This window comes from Dreissena polymorpha, chromosome 6 (genome assembly GCF_020536995.1).
Source record: "Dreissena polymorpha isolate Duluth1 chromosome 6, UMN_Dpol_1.0, whole genome shotgun sequence".
NCBI classification, from domain to species: Eukaryota; Metazoa; Mollusca; class Bivalvia; order Myida; family Dreissenidae; genus Dreissena; species Dreissena polymorpha.
The window spans coordinates 21,713,580-21,728,842 of record NC_068360.1 but is presented as its reverse complement, the minus strand read 5'-3'; positions in this window follow the sequence as shown (position 1 = coordinate 21,728,842).

The window sequence follows — 15,263 nt, the reverse complement described above, 5'->3', positions numbered from 1 at the left end:
ATTTTTAAAGTTTATACAAAACATGCCTTATATAAGCAAATTTTCAATTTTTTGACACCCCGGGGCAGGGTCAAATTTGATCCCAGGGGCATAATTTGAAAAAACTTGGTAGAAGACTATAAGATGTCACTACATACCCAATTTGGTAGCCCTAGGCCTAATGGTTATGGACAAGAAGATTTTTAAAGTTTTCACAAAATAGGCCTTATATAAGCAAATTTTCAATTTTTGACCCACTGGGGCAGGGTCAAATTTGACCCCAGGAGCATAATTTGAACAAATTTGGAAGAGGTGTACCCTAGAAACATTCCTGAGAAATATCATCAGAATTGGACAAGTAGTTTAGAAGAAGAAGATGTTTAAAGAAAAAGTTAATGCACGGACGCACGCACGCATGATGGACACAGGACCATGACATAAGCCCCGCTAGCCTCTGGCCAGTGGAGCAAAAAATCACAAATTGTTTTATGACAATAGGGCCAGAGGTTCAACTGAGACTTCCAGGAACTGAACTGCTCACAGCAATGTTTGAGATATTTAAGAAACCATTTTCAAACTTGTTCAAAATATATCAACTAGAGAGTTCACAATGTTTTACTATAGTATTTCACCAGGCCTTTTTCTGTCTATTTTGGGAAAAAGTATCTAGCAAAATTGGGATTTTTCAAGTCACGAAATCTCCCAAATTGGGAAGAATTTTCATCGACAAAAGCATTATTTGGGAAATTATTTTTGCTGATTTTTTTATTATTAAATCAAATGTTTTCATACATAGGTATTGCCCAAAAATGCTAAGAAAGTATTAAACTGTTTTTACCATGCAACAGTCATTGTTTACTGCTTACGTAAGTATGTGTATGATAAAAAAACACAGACTTTGTTCTGCTTGAAGTTCAAATAAAATACATAGCTTGATATGTCATTAAGGATTTTTTATGAATATTCACAGTCGAAGGACCTGCATTCAACATATTTTTCTTCAAAATTCAAGTTGCCAAATGTCTGAAGGCGCCTATTTGTTGAAACACAACAGTAAAGCTGAACATCATTAATATACAGTATTGAAATGTTAAGAAGCCACAAAGGGTAGTGACTCTGAATCTGGCAGTGGCAAATGTTCATCACTTGCTTGCTCAGAAACCCCTTCTAGGGAATACAAACTGGCATTCTGACTTGGACTACTGAGAATGTTAAACATTCAGTTTGTGTATGCCTTTTGAGTAAATTTTTCGTATTTTACTTCGAGAGTACTTCGAATTATGCAATATTTTTACAACTGGGTCTGATTTCCGTATTTTTTTTACCAAAATTTATTCTTTCGAACCCGAGTAATGTTGAAAGTGAAACCAGACCACATTTATTTACGTCTGACCATCAATATTGATTCTCAACTAATTTACAATAATTACTGCATAGACTTGTTATCACTTGTTGTAAACATACCTGTTAATTCAGAATAATCCAACACTTCAATATTTAAAAGCTAATTCTGACCGAAAATGACCATAAATGTGTCTTAAGAAATGCATAGACACAAGCGGCGGCCATTTTTTCTGAAGTGGCAAGATCACAAAATTGCATTATGGAACACTCAATATGATGACGTTCTACGCGGAATTCCCATTTGCACGCTAAAACACGGCGCCCGATTATTTAAAACACGGTACCTACCGGGAAACGCATTTTTTGGCTTCGATTATTTCTGTCTGAAATTGGGGTTTATTTTTTTTTTAATTGGGAAAAAACAGCCATATTTGTCATTGGGAATGGGTCCGACTATCCACCCGTGAGATAGGCAGAAAAAGGCCTGTTCACTATAACATAATAAAGAAAACTGCCCAGTCCCCTTGCAGCCATGATTTCAACAGATGGGAACCATTTTCAAACTCAGCCCAGATAACATTAAAACAAATGTTTTGACCAAGTGTCATAAAGATTGGGCAAAATATATGTCTTCTAGAGTGTTAACAAGGTTTTACTATAGCCATATAAGGAAAAATGCCCTTCCCCTGGTGGCAATATTTTTTATGAACCACAACCATTTTCAAACTTGTTCAAAATATCAACTAGAGAGTTCACATGGCTTGACTTTAGCATTTTACTATAAAATAATAAAATAATAAAGACAACTGAGCCCCCTAGTGACCATGATTTCAACAGATGGAAACCATTTTCAAACTCAGCCCAGATAACATTAAAACAAATGTTTTGACCAAGTTTCATGAATATTAGGCAAAATGTATGTCTTCTTGAGTGTTAACAAGGTTTTAATATAGCCATATAAGGATAAATGCCCTTCCCCGGGTGGCAATATTTTTTATGAAACACAACCATTTTCACACTCAGCCAAACTATCATTAGAATAAATGTTCTGACTTAGTTTCATAAAGATTGTACCATAATGTGACTTCTAGAGAGTTAACAAGGTTTTTCTATAGCCATATAAGGAAAAATGCCCCCCCCCTGGCGGCCATGTTTTTCAACGGACGGTAAACATGTGGGAACTCTGAGCCAAGACATCATGTTTTAACTAAGTTTCATGAAAATTAATTGAACTAAAATGTGATTTCTTGAGTGCTTACAAAATTTTGCTATAGCTATATATGGAAAAATGCCCCGCCCACTAGCGATCATATTTTTTGACATAACACAACCTTTTTAAAAATCAGCCAAGCTATTTTAGAACAAATATTCCAGTGATTTTTTTTGCCAGAAATTACAGCCGATATTCGGCTGCTTCCCAATTGCAAAAAATGACGTTTTTTCCCAAAAATTTGATTAAAATTTCCCAAAAAAAGACAAAATTTTCCCAATAAAGCCAATAAGATTACAATGTAATTTAGCAATAATTTCGAACGAGTGCCGATCGAGTTGCTGAGTCGTCGCCGAACAACAACTGACTTACGTATTTTTCGCGAATTTAGCCGAATACGATTTTACGTTGCTATCAACATCTCTCTCTATATTGCGGAGGATACCGACGATAGTCGATGTATCCCGATCGTGAACGCCTGTTTTTACACACGCCAAAGATGGCGACAAGCAGACCAGAAATTTGCGATGCGCGGCGAAAATGATAAACAACATTCAAATTAACAACGGATATCATATGGTTATTACGGAATAATTTAATGCGTGTGTCAATTAACGCAAAATATAACGTTTGAGATAAAAACAACAAATATTTATTACAAATCTTCACAGTGAATGTGCATCACGGAAATCAGTGTTGGGAAATTGGAGTTAGTCTACCGTTACTCACAAAGTTAATGCATTTAAGATGAGTATCGTTCGAAAATGGAAAGAGACAAACATGATATGATTTATATGTTAGTGGATCTGTGTAAAATCAGATTCATATGCATATTCTGCTTTATTATGTTTGTCACGCTTTACAGTTTACTGAAATAGCATTGAAGTGCAAGATGTTGAAAGGTAAAGAAATGAAATAAATTATTTTAACTCCATATAATACATCATTAACATAGCAAGACCACTAAAGCGTTTTTTTTATAAATATGTGTTAATGTTTTCACCATATGATATTCAATTTAAAAGAATACTGAATTAAATTCTTACTGTTAAAGAGGTTATGATTAAATGGTATATGTTAGAATCTATATAGATTTGCAAGTTCAATATGAATGTGGAAGGATATTAACTGAACATTGTCTTCATTGTAAGAACACATTAAATTAGTACTTTATAATATAAAAATGCTGTCAAACATACTTTAATAATTTTAATTCTGTTCTTATAATCATTTATCTTGTTTCCCAATTTCATGGTTTATCGCGCTATTTTTCCCAATTTCATGGTTTATCGCGCTAATTTTCCCAATCCAAAAGGCACAGGCTGTAAGAAAAAAAAGAAAAAAAATCACTGTATTCTAACCACGTTTCATAAAGATAGGAAGTTAACAAGGTTTTACTTTAGCCTAATAAGGAAAAATGCCCCGCCCTGCTGGCGGCCATGTATTTCAACGGACAGGACCCAATTTGGAACTCAGCTCAGATATCATTAGAAACAAGATGTGTTTGTGAAACACTATGTAACCCATATATTTGACCTTTGACCTTGAAGGATGACCTTGATCTTTCACCACTCCAAATGTGCATCTCCATGAGATACACATGCATGACAAACATCAAGTTGCTATCTTCAATATTGCAAAAGTTATGGCCAATGTAAAAGTTTGACACAAACCAACCAACAAAGCAACCAACAGACAGGGCAACACCAATATGTCCCCCAGAATAAACTGGGGGACATAAACATGTTCTGACCAAGTTTCATGAAGATTGGACAAAACATTTGACTTCTAGAGTGCTAACAAAGTTTTACTATAACCATATAAGAAAAATGCCCTGCCCCCTGGCGGCCATAGTTTTTTTTTTACCTCAGCCGAGCTATCATTTAGAACAACTTTAACCATAAAGTGAAAAATGTCCCGCTCCCTGGTGGCCATATTTTTCAACAGACCAGAACCATTTTCGAAATCATCCACGATATCATTAGCACAATTGTTCTGACCAAGTTTCATGAAGATTTGACTCATATATAAACATGACTTCTAGAGTGTTAACAAGGTTTTACTATAGTCATATAAGGAAAAAAGTCCCTTCCCCTGGGAGCCATGTTTTTCAAATAACCGGAACCTTTTTCCAACTCAGCTGCAATATCATTAGTACAAAATTAATGTTCCAACCAAGTTTCATGGAGATTGGTCTGAAACTAAGACTGAAAAAGCTGTTTTTTCTGTTAAACATACAACTAAGAGTTTAAGACCTCTTTTTCTGTTGATCATACCTCTACGTCCATGATTTTAAAGAAATAATGAAAAAACGCTAACAAGCAGCAGTTTTAGCAGAAAAAAATACTTTTTGTCGTTTGACGTGTAAATAAGGACGTCATGAGCATGTGCGCTTAATATTTGTAAATAATGGTTTTTGCTGTTTGTGTTGCATTTTGGGTTTAAAATATATTACATCTTGGTATCAAATTGTTTGTTTTGTTGACTCTGATTCAATTGTACTAAAATGATTACTTTGTAGTTGATTCCGAGTAATATGACAATCCTCAACACATGACTGATTTGAGAACTTCCTGTTGACCATGATATAAAAAAATATATCAGGCAACATTATATTAGGCAGATATCAATGCGGTGGTATGATAAATTCCAATGCACCGTGCTTTATGACTAAAATATCAGTAAATTACACATATTTTGCATTGCATCTTGTTGATATTTTTTTTTAATTGTATAATAAGATAACAAATTGAATCTCAGCTCAGGTATCCTTACAGTACAGCTAACGCGGCACAAACATAATCCGCGGCTACGCCACGGCCAGATTATTAGTTCGCGGCGGCCGAATCGTGTGTTCACGCGGCGTAACCTCGCATACTTTCGCGGAGTAAATCCGCCGCATACGTACGCGGCGGATCGAGTGAAAAGATATCCACCTACATGTACATACATGTATGTGTAGCGTAGAATTAATTACGCGCAACTGTTAATGTTTCGTTCGATTATCATTTTTAAATTTGTAATCCGAAACACACTTCCGAATTTTAATGCTAACGCAACCTTTGACAAATTCTAACGTCAAATAAACAGTGCTAAAATATCCTTTGTTTCATAAAATGAGCGCGAAAAATTATGCAGACATGTAGAACGTCGTTTGGAAAGTTTGGGTGTATTTTGTGTTGTATAAATACATGAACATCACGTCAAGCGTAAATTGCGTGTTCAGTGGAAAAAAAACGCCCCGATTAGACGTTATTTCATCATCCCTATAAATAGTAACAAATGCCAAAATGTATTTGATACTTAAGGAAATATTGAGAATGTTTGTGTATCGTAAATATTTACCAGCATTTGCTTTAAAACTGGAATATACGGGATTATCGGGTTATTAGTAGCAATATTTCCTGTATAATATGAACAAAATAAAACGTGTTTATATACGCATATTCAAACTATAGTTATAATAAGCTGATAATTAACAAAACAACAAATACGTCGTCACCGTCTTGATTATTGATGTGGCTTCAAACTGCTAATTTTCTCAGCTTAAATTTTATAGCAAAATCAACATGCAATTAATTTATAAATCCACCATATGCTGGAGCCTTAATGACCACTTGTATGTGCGAAAACATAATTACGTGACCTTGTTTATGTGTGAAATACATACACTACGGGCGGGAAACAAACTTAATTGGCAAGACACATTAACTATGCTTACATGTATATGCTAATACAATCCGCGCACAATAAATTTATTATGATTTTAATTATTATTATAATTGTTCTTTCAAAATTTGTTAACTACATGTAACTAATAATTTTTTATTTCATGATGTGCATCGACTCGGCATCATGTCGCGGATAGCGGCATGCCTCGGCGGACAGATGCGAAGTTTCGCGGCGAAATTCGACTTGCCGCCCCATACTGACGCGGCTTCAACGACTGACGCGGCATCGACTCTTTTTGCCTTGCCGCCGCGGATCGCGAAATACGTTTGTTCCGCTTTGGCTGTACTGTATTTTGACTTATGACAATTTTTCGACTCTTTGATGCAATCTGATCACAAGAAAAATCTGATTATTCAAAGAAAACATGCACATTTTAGTGAAAGAAGGGCTACACAGACTTAAAAAATGAGTCCTACATTTAAAAAAAACAATGTTCGCATTTTCAACAGTTTCAAGGTTAAATGAAAACATACTTGTATTCATATTTCCAGGTTTAGCATTTGCAATAAGTACACTGAATACAAACAAAACTAGAGATGGCGCGGCAGAGGCGGACGCGTATCCCCACGCCGCATGTTTGACCAAGGGGCACCCCAGGGTTGGTAATGGTTGAGATTGACCGTATTGTCATAAGAGAAGTTCAGTATCAATTAGAAGTGAATCTGTGCAGAAATGAAGAAATAAAAGACAATTTTGGGTGGGTGTGGCCTATTATGGGCGGGGTGCCCCAGGGTTTGTAATGGGGCCATGCATAGCTGAGATTGACCGTCTTTTCATAAGAGAGGTTCAGTATCATGCAATTTGAAGTGAATCGGTGTAGAAATGAAGAAATTATAGTAAAAGACAATTTTGGGTTGGCATGGCCTATCATGTGGCCGGGGCGCACCAGGGTTGGTAATGGGGCCATGCATATTGAGATTGACCGCATTGTCATAAGAGAGGCTCAGTATCAATTTGAAGTGAATCAGTGCAGAAATGAAGAAGTTGATGTAAAATAACATAACAAAATGAGTGAAAATCTCTGACCCGGCCCCGCCCCATACCCCATAACTTTTGACCCAGGGGTCAGATCAAAATTCCGTCACTGTCACCGTCGCACATATGCTCATAGCTACCATGTGTGTAAGTTTCAAGGTTCAAGTGCTAATAGTGTAGGAGGAGCAGGTGACCAGGACGGACGGACAGACGCACATCACCACAATATCCCCACTTTTTCTCAGAAAAAACGTGGGGATAATAATAAAAACATTAAGAAAATTAATGTATTATCAAAATTGTTTTGTCCATTATAGAACGGTATTACAGAGATAATACATGTACATGTTTCTTTCTGTTTTTTCTCACTAAGATCGTTTTTTGTATACAGAGTTAACAGAATAGAGCTCTCACTACAGGTGATACCACAAGGAAGCTGTCTCTGGCCTTGGCTATATTTAACATATGCAGGAACTCTCTTCAATGTCATTCCGCCGCATATTTCTGTGTATGTATTTGCTGATGATCACACTGCAAATATACGCTTTACTCCAACACCATCAATGGAACGCAAAGCAATACAAGACCTTCAAGATTGCACAATAACCATTAACAACTGGATGAATGGAAATAAGCTCAAAATGAACAACTCAAAAACAGAATTTCTAATGTTTGGTAGTCGGAAACAACTTGACAAGTGTGTGACTGAGTCGGTTGTCATTATAAATGACGCAATTCCAAAACAAAAGTTTATACGCTATCTTGGTGCCTTTCTAGATGAAAAACTTAATTTTAAGGAGCATATAACGCGTAAATGTAGAACAGCCATGCTTAATTATTTTAAATCAAAAGCATTCGAAAATATTTAACAAGTGAAGCCACAGAGATTCTTGTTTTATCATTAGTTATTTAAGATCTAGGTTACTGTAACGTGTTGTTGTATGGAGCCGCCCAGGGTGATCTTAATAAAATGCAGATAATTCAAAATACCGTGCAAAGCTAGTTTTACATGGGGAAAAAATACGATAGTTCCAGGCAAGCATTTTTTGACCTCCATTGGTTACCGGTAAAATTCCGAATAGAGTTCAAACTATTGACCTTTATGTACAATTGTTCCCCCGGAAACGCGCCGGCTTGTCTAACGGAACTATTAATGCTCCAATTTCCGAAGCGGAACCTGAGATCTGCCGACAATAATGTGATGAGCTACACAGTCCCTGTAAATAAAAGATGAACATTCAGCGATAGGGCTTTCTGGAATGCTAGCCCAAGAGTCTGGAACACTATTCCATTAGCGATCAGGCAGTCAGAAACATTGCATTTGTTCAAAACAAACCTGAAGACATTTTATTTTAGGAAGTTTGACACACTGTTTTAAATTGTATAAACTTTTTAATGTGCTCATTTAATGTGTGTTTTAAACCCCACAATCAATGCACTCACTCATTAATTTATTAATTATTTATCTACTTATTTATTTTAACATAATTTAAGTAGTGTTTTGTTTTATTTATTTAGTTTGGTTATTTTAAAGTTGATATCAGATTTTAGTTACTGCCTATATTTATATGTTGTCAGCTTTTTACCACGTAACTTGTATGAATTTTATGTTATTTTTACATGTACAACACCATTGAATATACATGCATAAAAAGAGGCATTTAATCAAATAAATCAGTTTCAGTTTCAGTTTTGATACAAACATACCCTGCAATACCAAATACACAAATATAGATTTAAATGTTTCATTGTGACTATAAACTACATGTACATGTGAAAAGTGATATTTCATTTATATTTGACATTTTAAGATGCTATCCTGCCTTTAATGATATGCAAGGCGACTACATGGCTACTGAACACCTGAGAGCAATAAAACGCAAACATAAAATATGCTATCCCTCTGAAATAAACCCACCTATCCAAAACAAATTAACATAATTGATATGGTATGTGATATCAAAAGTATATTACAGACGTTGTTAATTGTATTCTTTTTAATGTTATTTCTTTAAATCACCACATGACATGGCAATTACTTTTCTATTCGGCTGAAAAGAGATTATAGCTGATATGGTTACGAAATGTTTAAATGTAAATTTAGTTACCACGGGAATATAATGTTTCTTTGTATGATAAATACCCTGCTTTGGAATTTGTAAATTCCATCTATCAATTGAATCGCATAGAATGAAAATGAAATGCATAACAAAATATTAATAAAAAAGCAAGTGTTTTACAGAGGATAAACTCCTTTCCATGAATTCCTTTTAAAAAGATATTTGCTAAAATAAGGTAGAGTAATTCTTACTTTGCATACCGGACTTGAACACTGAAAAGGAAAGTCAACAAACCAGAGCTGTACCAAGCCATCTTTGTGACCTTGACAGTACCACCATCTTTGTTTGAAGACATTCCATCAGGCTTTGTTACTGCCAAGTTAGCATACAGTAAATGTAAATGTGAAACATTTATTTAGTCCATTTTTGGTGGACAACTTTGCTTTGGATTAAGTAAGATGTTTCCTTATCTCAAAAATTTCTCAATCAACTGAATAAAAAGGAATATGATATGCATGTACAATAAATTGGCAATAACAACAAGTTGACATGAACACACTATTATTATGAAAATCACATAAACTGGTTACTTAGCGGAAATTGCATGTTAAAAGGACTTTTTTAAATAAGCAATAACATATGATCTATCTGACATCAAAGTATATCATTTCTGCAAACCTGAAAATAATACGCTGTAATTATTATTAGGGAGACATGCCTTATGCGTGACCATTTTTAAGTTTCGCCATGCTGTATAATGCTGAAATAGGACAAATGACATCTAAGTGTTACCTTAAAAGGGAACATGAAAGAGGTTTCTACATGTAACTGTTAAACATATTTGGCAAGTTATTTTGAAGAAGTGCATAATTACTATTGAAGTATCAGTCTGGATTGACCTTCGACCTGTAAGTGTGCCCTTGACCTTTAAGTAAGGTAGACAGGTGTTACATGTTAAACACCTTCTCCTAATGATGGTCTTATGTAATTATTTATTTTAAAATTGCATGCTGCATGATGAAGTTACTGTCTGTACAAACCTAAACACACACACATACAATAACAGACACACAAATGCACACTCATACACTCAAACATTTCAACAGCTATAACAGTGGTGGCGAAATCAAATGTCCGAGTTGCCCGAGTCGTACATTTGCTTGTCTGGGCAACTGATTTTTTTCAATTAAGTTGTCCGTGGACAACAAGTTTTTTTTTTAAATCGGGTCCAGGTATACAAAAAAATACATTGTATTAAAGCCGTAATTAAGTTTTACAAAACTGGATGTTGACATGCGATTACATTGTCAGTGCTATTTGCGGAGCAATCAAGCTAAAATACGGGCACTCTCCTGTGCAGTGATTTCCCTTATTCTATAAGAGACCAGGAGCATGCCGCATTTTTAACATTCGGCCCGACTGTTAGACATTGTACAGACTGGTTTCTTTTTTTTTATAATCAGACGGAAATAAAAAGTATCAAAACACGGTCTAACTTGTTATTTAAGACGACTTTAATGGTAAAAATGGAACATTTAGTTTTTTTTTAATCTTCAACAACGGAGCAGAAACCCCAAGCTTTGAGCAGTCCACCTCCCAAAAAAACTAAGAAAGATTATGATAAAAAATATGATCTAAGTAAACGCACCAGAACTTTTCAAGAAACGTGGCCTACAGATTTTCAATGGTTACCAGTTGATGATAATCAAATGGCTACCAGTAGCGGCACAGAGCCTCAGTCTGATGAAGTCGACATATTGGACTAGTTTAATTTGTTAAGATTACGATGTACTTATGTTAAACACATGTTTTTATAACAATAGCTTTGCAAGATTAAAAGTTTTAGAAAGTCTTTATATTGTTTATAATATACTGCTATAATGAATGTACTATTGTAATACAACTACAAACAAAACTAGCAAATCATACTCATTTTGGTATATTCCAAGTTGTTTTACATTAATCATGTAATCATATAATTCATATAAACATTAACGGACAAGTGTAGTTCAGCAACGGACAAATTAAATTTCCTAAATGGTTGTCCGTGGACAAGTATAGTTTTTTGAGATTTCGCCACCCCTGCTATATCATTGTTTCTAAAGCTGTCTCGTATAAAAAACAAGGATTTGTAACAAACATTACCCATGTATACCATCTAATGCTTTGACAGAGGCTTTGCAAACCTGCCATGGCTAAGTTCACGTGCACATAATTCAGGAGCATTTACATAACTGCGATTGAAAATTGTGTCATTTACAGTACAGCCAACGCGGAACAAACATACTTCGCGATCCGTGGCGTCAAGGCGCAACAAGTAAATGCCGAGTCGGCAGTTGAAGCCGCATCAGTATGCAGCCGCACGTTGCATTTCGTCGCCATACTTCGCATCTGTCCATCGAGGCAAGCTGCACGATACGACGACGAGTCGATGCGCATCATAAAATAAAATTATTTAAAAAATGTGTAGTTAGTCTATAAATTTGAAACGAACAATTATAATAATATTTAAAATCATAATTAATTTAATGTTTCTATTACTGAATACTTTCTATTTTTTCCATCACTACTCATTACCCGATAATCCCGTATATTCCAGTTTTAAAGCAAATTCTGGTAAATATTTACGATAAAAGTTCTAATGAATTTCAAATAATACAAACATTCGCAATTTTTTTAAATTGTCAAAAACATTTTGGCATTTGTTTCTATTTAAAGATGTGATGAAATAATGTCCCATGAGGAGGGTTTTTTTTCCACTGAACACGCGTAAATCGCTTGACGTGATGTTCATGTTTCTATACAACACAAAATACATCCACACTTTCCATGCTTCGTTCTACATGTGATGTCTGCATAATTTTCGTGCACTTCTTATTGAGACAAAGGATAAAGCACCGTTTATTTGACGCTATAATTTAATTGTTAATGTTGCGTTAGCATTTTAATTCATAAACATGTTTTGGATTACAAATTGAATATAGCTCATTTGAGAATCAAACAAAACATTTACAGTAGTGTGTAATTAATTCAACGATAATTTGGTTAGGCTCATTTCGTGTCGAATATATTTGAGTGATAAGTATAATTATATAAATTATATAAATAGTCTATAAAGCATCATATAAAAATCATATCAGCTTATTAAAACATGAAAATAATAACTATGAAAGTAGCGTAAATCTAAGTTTCGACGCTACAAAAAATGTACATGTAGGTGTATATCTTTGCACTCAATCTGTTGCGTACGTATGCAGATTCATGTCGCGAAAGTACGCGAGGTTAAGACAGACCCGGCATCGTTGCGCCGATCGATGCCACGTGCCTCGGCGATACGCCTCATGAACACACGCCGCCGCCGAGTACTAATGTTCCGGCCGTGGCGTGACCGAGGATTATGTTTGTTTCATGTTGGATGTACTGTACATCGGCACTTAATAGATCGCTTCACAGACATAGCACATATTATACAGACAATCCGACAGACTGACACACAACAGGACGCCGTTTCTACAGGGCAATAATGAGAAATAATATCTTCAATTCTTTGTTAAACATTTTTAGAGCACTGTGTGCTTGTGTATGTTGTTTATGAGTTTTAAGGAGTCTATTCTCTGTATCATGTACAAACAAATACAATTGTAAATACAAAAAACACAAATGTTAAGTTAAATAGGTTTAAAAATATTGACAAGGGACAAAATTGTCACAAAACCAGGTTTTCATTGTGAAAAAAAATCTGATAAAGGGAGAAAACTCAAACTGAACTTTTGAAATGAACAAACAAAATAAACCCCCTTTGTAAGTTTGTTTTTAAAAAAAATCTATTTTTAGTCGTGGCGACCGTGACATTGGAGATATTGACGTGATTCTTTCGTGCGACACACCGTCCCATGATGGTGAACAAATGTGCCAAATGATTTTAAAATCTCACAATGAATGACATAGTTATGGCCAGGACAAGCTCATTTATGGCCATTTTTGACCTTTGAACTCAAAGTGTGACCTTGACCTTGGAGATATCGACGTAATTATTTCGCGCGACACACCATCCAATGATGGTGAACAAATGTGCCAAATGATTTTAAAATCTGACAATGAACGACATAGTAATGGCCCGGACAAGCTTGTTCCGCCGCCTGCCACTGCCCGCCAGCCCCCCCCCGCATTCGCCAATCTAATAACCAGTTTTTTCCTTCGGAAAACCTGGTTAAAAATGTCACCAACTGTTCCTGAGCTGTAAGATATTTGTTCCAACATTTTATTAACCTCGGTTTACCCCTTTAATAAGGAAACTGTATTTAGAGAGTCGCCAAATGATGAAAAAAACAAGAGCTTTCACCATAGGATGACGTATGCCCCCTATAAATGCTTGATAGAAGTTATGAGCTTTTTTCGAAATCTAAACGCAGATTTTGAAACCTAAACGCGGACCCTAAGTTCAAGGTCAAGGTCACAGGGGTAAAAATTTGTGTGCGTATGGAAAGGCCTTGTCCATATACACATGCATACCAAATATGAAGGTTATATCTCAAGGGACATAGAAGTTGATGAGCATTTTTCAAAACATAAACGCAGATTTTGAAACCTCAACCGGAACCCTAACTTCAAGGTCAATGTCACAGGGGTAAAAATTGTTGTGCATATGGAAAGGCCTTGTCCATATACACATGCATACCAAATATGAAGGTTTTATCTCAAGGGACATAGATGTTATGAGCATTTTTCGAAACCTAAATGCGGACCCTTAGTTCAAGGTCAAGGTGACAGGGGTAAAAATTTGTGTCTATATGGAAAGGCCTTGTCCATATACACACGCATACCAAATATGAAGGTTATATCTCAAGGGACATAGAAGTTATGAGCATTTTTCAAAACCTAAACGCAGAATTCAAAACCTAAGCGCGGACCCTAAGTTCAAGGTAAAGGTCAGAGGGGTAAAAATGTGTGTGCGTATGGAAAGGTTTTGTCCATATACACATGCATACCAAATATGAAGGTTTTATCTCAAGGGACATAGATGTTATGAGCATTTTTCGAAACCTAAACGCGGACCCTTAGTTCAAGGTCAAGGTCACAGGGGTAAAAAATTTTCGCATATGGAAAGGCGTTGTCCATATACACACGCATACCAAATATGAAGGTTATTATCTCAAGGGACATAGAAGTTATGAACATTTTTCGGATTTTTTGGGTGCGATGGTTGGACAGTATTTCAAACATAACCGTTTAAACAAAAAGAAAATTGGGGGGGGGGTGGGGTATAGTGTGAGGGTGTAGTGGTAATTTGTGAGATGATCTTTAAAAAAAAAAATAAAAAAAAAATAAAAAATAAAAAAAAAATTGGGGGGGGGGGTGGGGTGGGGGGGTGGGGTGGGGGTATAGTGTGAGGGTGTGGTGGTCATTTGTGAGATGATCTTAAAAAAAAAAAAAAGGGCGGGGGGGAGGGGGGAGGTGGGGGGGGAGGGGGGGAGGGGGAGGAGGGCACGGGGGACGGTTTGGGTGGAGTCTATTGTGGTATGTCAGGTAAGAGTAGTTTCGTCAAAGTATCAATCAAATCTAATCATAAATAAAGAAGTTATGGCAATTTTAGCAAAATTTAATAATTTGGCCTTGAGAGTCAAGGTCATTCAAAGGTCAAGGTAAAATTCAACTTGCCAGGTACAGTAACCTCATGATAGCATGAAAGTATTTGAAGTTTGAAAGCAATAGCCTTGATACTTAAGAAGTAAAATGGATTGAAACACAAAATTTAACCATATATTAAAAGTTACTAAGTCAAAAAAGGGCCATAATTCCATAACAATGACAACCAGAGTTATGCAACTTGTCCTTTTACTGTACCCTTATGATAGTTTTTGAGTGTTCCAAGTATGAAAGCAATATCTATGATACTTTAGGGGTAAAGTGGACCAAAACATAAATCTTAACCAAATTTTCAATTTTCTAAGTATAAAGGGCTC